Source organism: Choristoneura fumiferana, chromosome 30 (genome assembly GCF_025370935.1).
Source record: "Choristoneura fumiferana chromosome 30, NRCan_CFum_1, whole genome shotgun sequence".
In the NCBI taxonomy this organism is placed as follows: Eukaryota; Metazoa; Arthropoda; class Insecta; order Lepidoptera; family Tortricidae; genus Choristoneura; species Choristoneura fumiferana.
The window spans coordinates 2649687-2657055 of NC_133501.1; the positions used below are offsets into that span (position 1 = coordinate 2649687).

Consider the following 7369-nt stretch of genomic DNA (forward strand, 5'->3'; position numbering starts at 1 on the left):
TAACGTCAAACGGACCTTACGATTCCAACGCCATCTAGCAATATTTCGCCTGTCAACCCTCATTGGATCTCTAGGCCACTCTAGGCATTTCATTCAAATAGCATTGTATTGAGAAATAAAATCATTCACTAAGATTCTACGGTAGCCCATGAATGAAATAGCATGAATGGCCTTTGGAAAAATGTGGGTAGTCAACTAGCATTTTTCCCCATCTATGCTCATGCACTGTGTAATTGTCAATGCTGCACGGCGAGACAAGATAGCGAATTCAAATTGTTGCATGCATGTCCGAAAAACATTAATGCTCTTAAAAATCTTAGATTTTTGAAGTAAAAAAAAAAAAGGTTTCTCATTTCTTCCCTAGGGGTAAAATAGTGAGAACCACCCAATAATTCGTACAACGGCCAGCAGCAAAGTTTTATTTGAGCAATGAAATTAATAAAGCATATTTAGATTCGTAATGCCTTGCCTAGCCGTTAGTCGGGGAAATTTTAAACATGGGGTAAAATCGGACCGCTTACCCAAACAGTCTCAAATCCTGCAGCATTTTTTTTAAATCGGTTGTGAAGCTAAGCCAGCAAAATCTAACAATTGCATTTTCCACTAAGTTTATAAACGTTACAAATTTTATTAAAATAGATATTGCTTGTAAATAATGCCGATTATAACTTATGTAATATAACATTTTGAGGTACTGAAACATAAGCTCAATAGTAGCAGTGAGAATGTTTCCATGGGAGCATAAATCGGGGCAATTTGTATATTTTAACTGACGCGATTAGTCGATTCCTCATGCATCCGCTCTACGTTATAGAAGCAGACATTAAAAATGAAAAATTTCTCAGTACCACAAACGCATTTGTGCTTAGATGCCTGCAAAATTGTGACAGCGGCAGTTGACCTGATAAACAAAGATATGAAGTGATGTGCTATATTATGTGATATTCATTACACTTAGGCTATTTATTCACTAACTCCAAAACACACATGGTAAAAACGCTATACAAAATTTGGTCGTTTTTTTACAGTAATTCTTACATTATAATACAGTAAAATGTACTCAAAAATGTATCACTTAGTACGTATAGATTGACAATATTCATCTAAAATTCACTAACCCTGACTATACATTAGCATTTAGCGTTTGCTTTTCAGTGGGGTAAATACGGACGGTACGGTTTACCCCTGTTATAAATGAGTTAGGCCCGTAAAACCCACTTTCCCGAAATGAGCACTTTCTTCAAATACTCATTTCTCTATACTGTTGCTATGGCGCTACTTGCATGTCACGTCACATACTAGTATTTCTTTCTCTGTCTATCTCGAATTTCAAACCTTTATTACTCTTTTACATGTAAAGTAGATTAAAAATTGTTTTTGATTCACATACATTGACAGCTTTGATTAAAAAAATAAATAAAAAATAGTCAAGTACCGTAATAGTTGACAGTACTTACATTTCGAGAAAATGTGTTTGACGAGCCTACAGCCACCCGGCACCCGACCAGAACCGTCTCGCCTCGAGCGGTTAGTATTCTTCATATGGATTTGTATGGGCATGCGCTCACTACATTAACTCCGTAGCGTCACCGGATCGCCTCACTCGCGAGGTTGCCACGCGCGGACGGCGCGTGGACCACCTGTCGACAACAAGTGGACGCCGAAAGTCGAGGCGGTGCTGGTCGGGTACCTTAAGCATATAAATTTAATCGTTTATGCGAAGGACAACTCGATATGGGTAAAAAAACTTACGCGAGATCCTTTTAGCATGTAGTAGTACAAAATTACAAGAAACTTAAGTCATTTTTTCTGATTTGGAACGTCAATGTGTCTATGCGAAATTACAACTACATATAAGAGCCCTTTCTAAGTTTTTTACATATAATTATAAATAGGTACGAATGCGAAAAAGGGCTTAGATAGAGGTGAGCTTTTTAGGGTTCCACACTTATAGGGTGCTAAATGCCCGGTGACTACGGCTCGGCTGTCTATCACAGTGCTATATATAGATAGGTTGGATGACTGCCGTCTACCCTATTGTATAGTGGTACGGAATCCTTCACATTTGAGTTGAATTCTCATCTGACCGGTTTTAAATCACCCTAATGACCTGTTCGACGACTATACAAGTTCCGTATATAATTTATGTATGACATATATATATATATATAGGTCATGTCGTCAATTTATAAAAAAAAACCATATGTTTAGAAAAAGTAGATCATATGATAAGTTCTGGGATAGTATTAGTTTTACAAATTTGACACAAAAAAATTGTGCATTCCTGTTTTCTGAAGATGCCATTTTTTAATTTAAATAATAAAAAAATTGCAATACGGATGCTTTTACATTGATATTTTGCTATTGGATCCAATTCCTTGTAGCTGCGGTATTTAATATAATTGCTTGAACTCTGATCTGAAATAATAATAAAAATATATATATATATGTCTCACATTTCATAAGACACGACGTGCATAGAATTCCATACCAAAGGCTGATGCACACCAGATGCGTGTGCACTGTGCATGACGTGACACACACACGCACCAGTTGTAATGTATGAAACTGTATAGAAAGATGCCAGTACGCACGCCACGCATCTCGTCTGGTATCTTTCTATACAGTTTCATACATTACAACTGGTGCGTGTGCGTGTCACGTCACCCACACGCATCTGGTGTGCATCGGCCTTTAAGGAGGGTGGTTAATTGGGGTTTGTACAAGCGCCTGATGGAAATGCAAGATAATTACGAAGATTGCAACAACGTAGCTAGGCCCTGAGCCTTATTTTATAATTTTTTTCGTCTACCGTATATTCATTCGCTTCGCCATCGCATTTCTATACGCACGATACTTGCTGTTATTTAAACTATTATTAAATCATATTTTGAGTACTTTGGGATTATAATACACCCCGTTGTGTCGTCGAAGACAGGGTTATCTATATTTTTTACAATGTATAGTAAATCGACAACCATTTCGAGATAATTGTTTTTTAAATCGTCTCCTGTAGTTATTAAATTTTAATATAATGCAATGTATTTATTACAATTGACAAGTGGATTATACTTTTCAATTCGTTATACTGTTATGAGAATAATATGAAATTTGACATAATAATGAGACTAGTGGCATCCTAGAGTGTCATATCTAGATAATCCCAATTAAACACGGTGTGTGTACCTTGGGCGTCCATCAACGAGATGGGAGGATGACCTGTGGCCGTATTGTCTAATCTAACACTGACGTTTGCGATCACATTTACTATCTCTTCCGACCCTCATCTCTTACACCGTGTGACAGAAAGAAGTGGTGAAACAATTACGATTTCAAGTGTGTTAGACATAATGATGATTTACCTTACGCGGCAAGCGAGCGCGAGCCTCATCTCAAGCCGAGCAAAGTCTTATTGGCCTTGAGTGCGGACCGTATCTTCTTGACGAGCGCCGCCGGCTGTATCAGCACCGACACCTCAGTGCCGTGGGCTCCTATCCTGTTCATTTCCTCTTCGCTGCCCTGCAAGAATATTTTATCATTAAAGGCACGGCGGCTGCAATGGCCGAAACAGAAAAATACCGTAAATATGAGCTTCATATTTGCGGCTTTTGGTGTTGAAACTGTTGATCCGTGGGGACCCGAAGCTACAAAACTTTTTAATTGTTTTAAAAAGAAGCTTGCCCGTTCTACAGGTGACCTGATCGTAGGGCTGGCTCTTTCTTCGGTCAACGTATTACCATTGCCGTACAACGAGGACACGCAGCCAGCCTTATGGACACCCTGCCCAATAGCAGCGAATTGGGTGATATTTGCCAATATAAATTTTTAAGTTTAGATTAGGTTAGTTTTAGCTCCTATTTTTATTTATATTTGTTAATTATTGTATATATTGTGTGTTATTTATTAAATAAATTTAATGTCATAATATATTTAGAGAAAAGGTTTTATTTACACAAGGTCTCTTAACCACAAACGTTACAAGTAGTACAGTCACCAGCACCAATATCTGACACAACAAAGCGTGCATAAATATCTGATACGACTCTATTCCTAGTGCCAGTAGGGCGTGTCAGATATTTTTGCTCGCTCCGGTGTGGCAGATATTAATGCTGGTGACTGTACAATCCTACATAAAAAAGTTATTTTTGTATGACAAATCAACAAAACGCCTTATGCTTGAATACTGGCTGGTGATTTATAGCGTGGAACAGGGTAGGGAGCGCTAGTGCCGGTGGCGCCCTGCTGCAGCGGAAACTACCAACTGCCTACCTTTTTTTCGGGGAGAGAATGCAGTACGCTTCCGCCTCGCCGGGGGACCGGGACGGTTATGCTGGACTCTCGGAGCAGATGGCCCCGGCGTACCCACATAAGTCTCCCCGGTGAGGTGGTGCAAACCTATTGTTAACATAAGTATACAGTGTAAATGCATACATATAATGTATTTCTTAATGCTGTTTCAGTGATATTAAATATACTTCAACCGATAAATTGTGTATCAATTATCCGTTGCGTCTTCCCCCTGCCTCTCCTCACCGGAAATTCCGCCTCAGGCAGGGCCACAGGAACGCTTGTGGCTTACTTCTGCGACGGAATCGAGCCAATGCACGCCAATGCTGATGATAATGATACCTTGAGCAAGTTGACGGGGCGGTTGTTGACCTCGGTGACGGCCCCAGCGCCCGGCGGCGGCAGGCCGCGCGCGGGCGGCGACGCGGCTCCACTGACGTTATGCTGCACTCGCTGTCTAGCTTTATACCTGAGGGGGCACAGAGTTAGCATGAAGGACGTAGCATGTATCTGTGCACCTAACTATATATCGCATCGGCAAGACAGTTCCGGAAGCTAAAGGCTGCGATGCCAACAGAGATGCGAGAGATTTATTTTGCGGTAAAATGCGTATTCCATTTGGACAGCTATTCAGAGACGTATGGAACTCACGGTGCGCGAGTTTGACTCGCACTTGGTCAGTTTTTACAATGTGTTTCTAGTTACAGTATATTTAAGTACCAGCAATAGAACATACCTAACGTTTCGTGGTCCCTTTTGCTGAGAACGTATATCTTGCCGAGCGGCACACGATGAAACAGAATGTCCACCTGCAATATGAAATTTGACTTAAAAAAATATACAACATGATGCCATGGGGGACCTCGTCGATAAATACACAAGTGATACTTTGGGTAAAACTCGTCGATGAAATATACGACGTACCTACATTGGGGAAATTACGTCGATAAATATACAAGGTGACACATTGGGAAAAACTCGTCGATAAATTAGTTTTCTGAAGTGGTAGGATGCCTGGTTTTGAGCATTATAACAATCGTGGAGTGTTTCCATACAAATTATCTGGGAATCAAAACCAATAGGTCCAGTTGTTGTAGAAACTTGTAAAATGAAAGCAGCTCTTATATTACATCCAATAAGTCTGAAAATCTTATTTATTAATTGTCTGTCGGCAACCAATCTAAAATGACCCCACGCTGCGTACAAATTGCTTAGAAGCAGCGCTCTACTAACACTGGTCATTCATTTATACCTACAAATTTGTAGGGACTCTAGTGCCCAAGTCCAACTCGCAATTCATGAATTGAAACAATTATGCGAGAAATGTGTGTTCATGCAGTTCCTCCACTCCACACTGCGAGAACGCACATAAATCACACAAACCCATCTATCACCACCACCACACTACACTGATGCGTTTGGAACTCAACCAGAGCCCATCTTCAGGGCAACACGAAGCTACCAGATGTTAGACTCAGTTGATATGGACCTCCGCAAAGTAACGCCTGGAACTGGCATTTCGACCGCTTTCTCAATCTCGTATCTACCCGAATTGTATACAACAAATCAACACTATCATACTTAACATAAAGATAATAGTGAATATTACTGCAATGTTCTGCCGTCAGAATGCAGCACCAGCACAAACCATGAACAGTTTTTTTTAATGTCTAATGTCTTTTAAATGTCCGTAGGATGCCTTAATATCACATAATTTTGATTCATTTTTGAAAATACAAGCTCTATTGTTACTATCGATGTAAATATTATGTTATTTTGTTACTAATAAATATTTCATGATCCGTCATGGCCACAAACAATGAAGAGAACTGACGTTGTCACGGCGGTCCCTATTCTAAAGCAATTTAATGTGGCTAGATACGAGGTTGAGAAAGTAAGCGTTCGATTCATCCAATATTTTTTAAATTCCGTGTTTGCCGTTACTGACCTGCGGGCTGCGCGCTTCGATGACGAGGCTCCTCGCGTGGCGCGCGTCCCGCGGCGCGTCCCCGGAGCGCCCCACGCGGTCCCCGCAGCGCCCGCCGCAACCACGCGCCGCCGCGGCCCACCACGCTATCCTGGGGGGGGACATGTGACTCCAGGGGTTACGTGACCCATATACGGGGGGCGGGGAGTCTTCAAAGTTGCTTGGTCACAGGGGCGGGGGAGCGGTCTTAGGTTTTCGTCACGTAGTCAATATCCTCTAACTCTCTTTAAACTCACAGGTTACTGATGGACGTACGTCGGAACATCAGCTGATTAAAAACTGACAGTCTTCACTAGTAATAGTCGTCTTGGGGCCACGCCGCAAGTGCCGTATTCAATAAAAACCAAATTATATGAACCAGATTAACTTCTTTTTTTTATTTACAACCACATTTATGAATTACTATATAATACTTAATCAATAGGTGGAAATTAAGTTGAAGCTTTCGATTGTACTTTGCACGGCTCGCGACGCTCGGCTCGCTTAACACTTCTACCTCTACTAGTCTATTACATTAAACTAACCGCAAAATGTCACTGCACGCGGGGTCCTAAAACGTGTTTTGCGTAGTGTTGTGCTTGTGTCGAGCACACGCTATCTATAGAACTAAAATAGTGAGTAATGTATGCGCTTCCAAGCAATTAGAAGATGATCAAAAAAAACGGTCACTTCTATTATTTATTTGTTATAATCAGCACTCATTAATCAATCATATTTATTAAAATAATTACTGCACATACAAAAAAAAGATTTACTGATTTTAATTTTGTAACATTTAACATTTACCGATAACATTTCGATACGCGTGCTGTGCTTCAACGCGCGTTGCCGTAAGACCCATAAGTGCGAGTGAGCGCGCGATATGCTCCACTGTGCTCACACTCGCACCTTTAGAATGAAACCGACACCGAATTTTTTATTTTATTTGACTGGATGGCAAACGAGCAAGCGAGTCTCCTGATGGTAAGAGATCACCACCGCCCATAAACATCAACACCAGGGGTATTGCAGATGCGTTGCCAACCTAGAGGCCTAAGATGGGATACCTACTCCTACCTTAAAGGCCGGCAACGCACTTGTGACTCTTCTGGTGTG

The 7369-nt window shown here is 40.9% G+C and overlaps 2 long non-coding RNA genes across 2 annotated transcripts; both read right to left on the reverse strand.

The window, feature by feature from the left end:
- Positions 1 to 458: 458 nt before the first annotated feature.
- On the reverse strand, positions 459 to 4696 carry LOC141444525 (uncharacterized). Its single transcript, XR_012453174.1, has 3 exons — positions 4630 to 4696; positions 3363 to 3519; positions 459 to 2418 (listed from the first exon to the last, which is right to left on the reverse strand). It is a non-coding gene; the product is annotated as an uncharacterized lncRNA (long non-coding RNA).
- Positions 4697 to 4711: 15 nt separating this feature from the next.
- Positions 4712 to 6293, reverse strand: LOC141444526 (uncharacterized). The gene is made up of 3 exons (XR_012453175.1): positions 6236 to 6293; positions 5024 to 5096; positions 4712 to 4756 (listed from the first exon to the last, which is right to left on the reverse strand). It is a non-coding gene; the product is annotated as an uncharacterized lncRNA (long non-coding RNA).
- Between the last annotated feature and the right edge of the window lie 1076 nt (positions 6294 to 7369).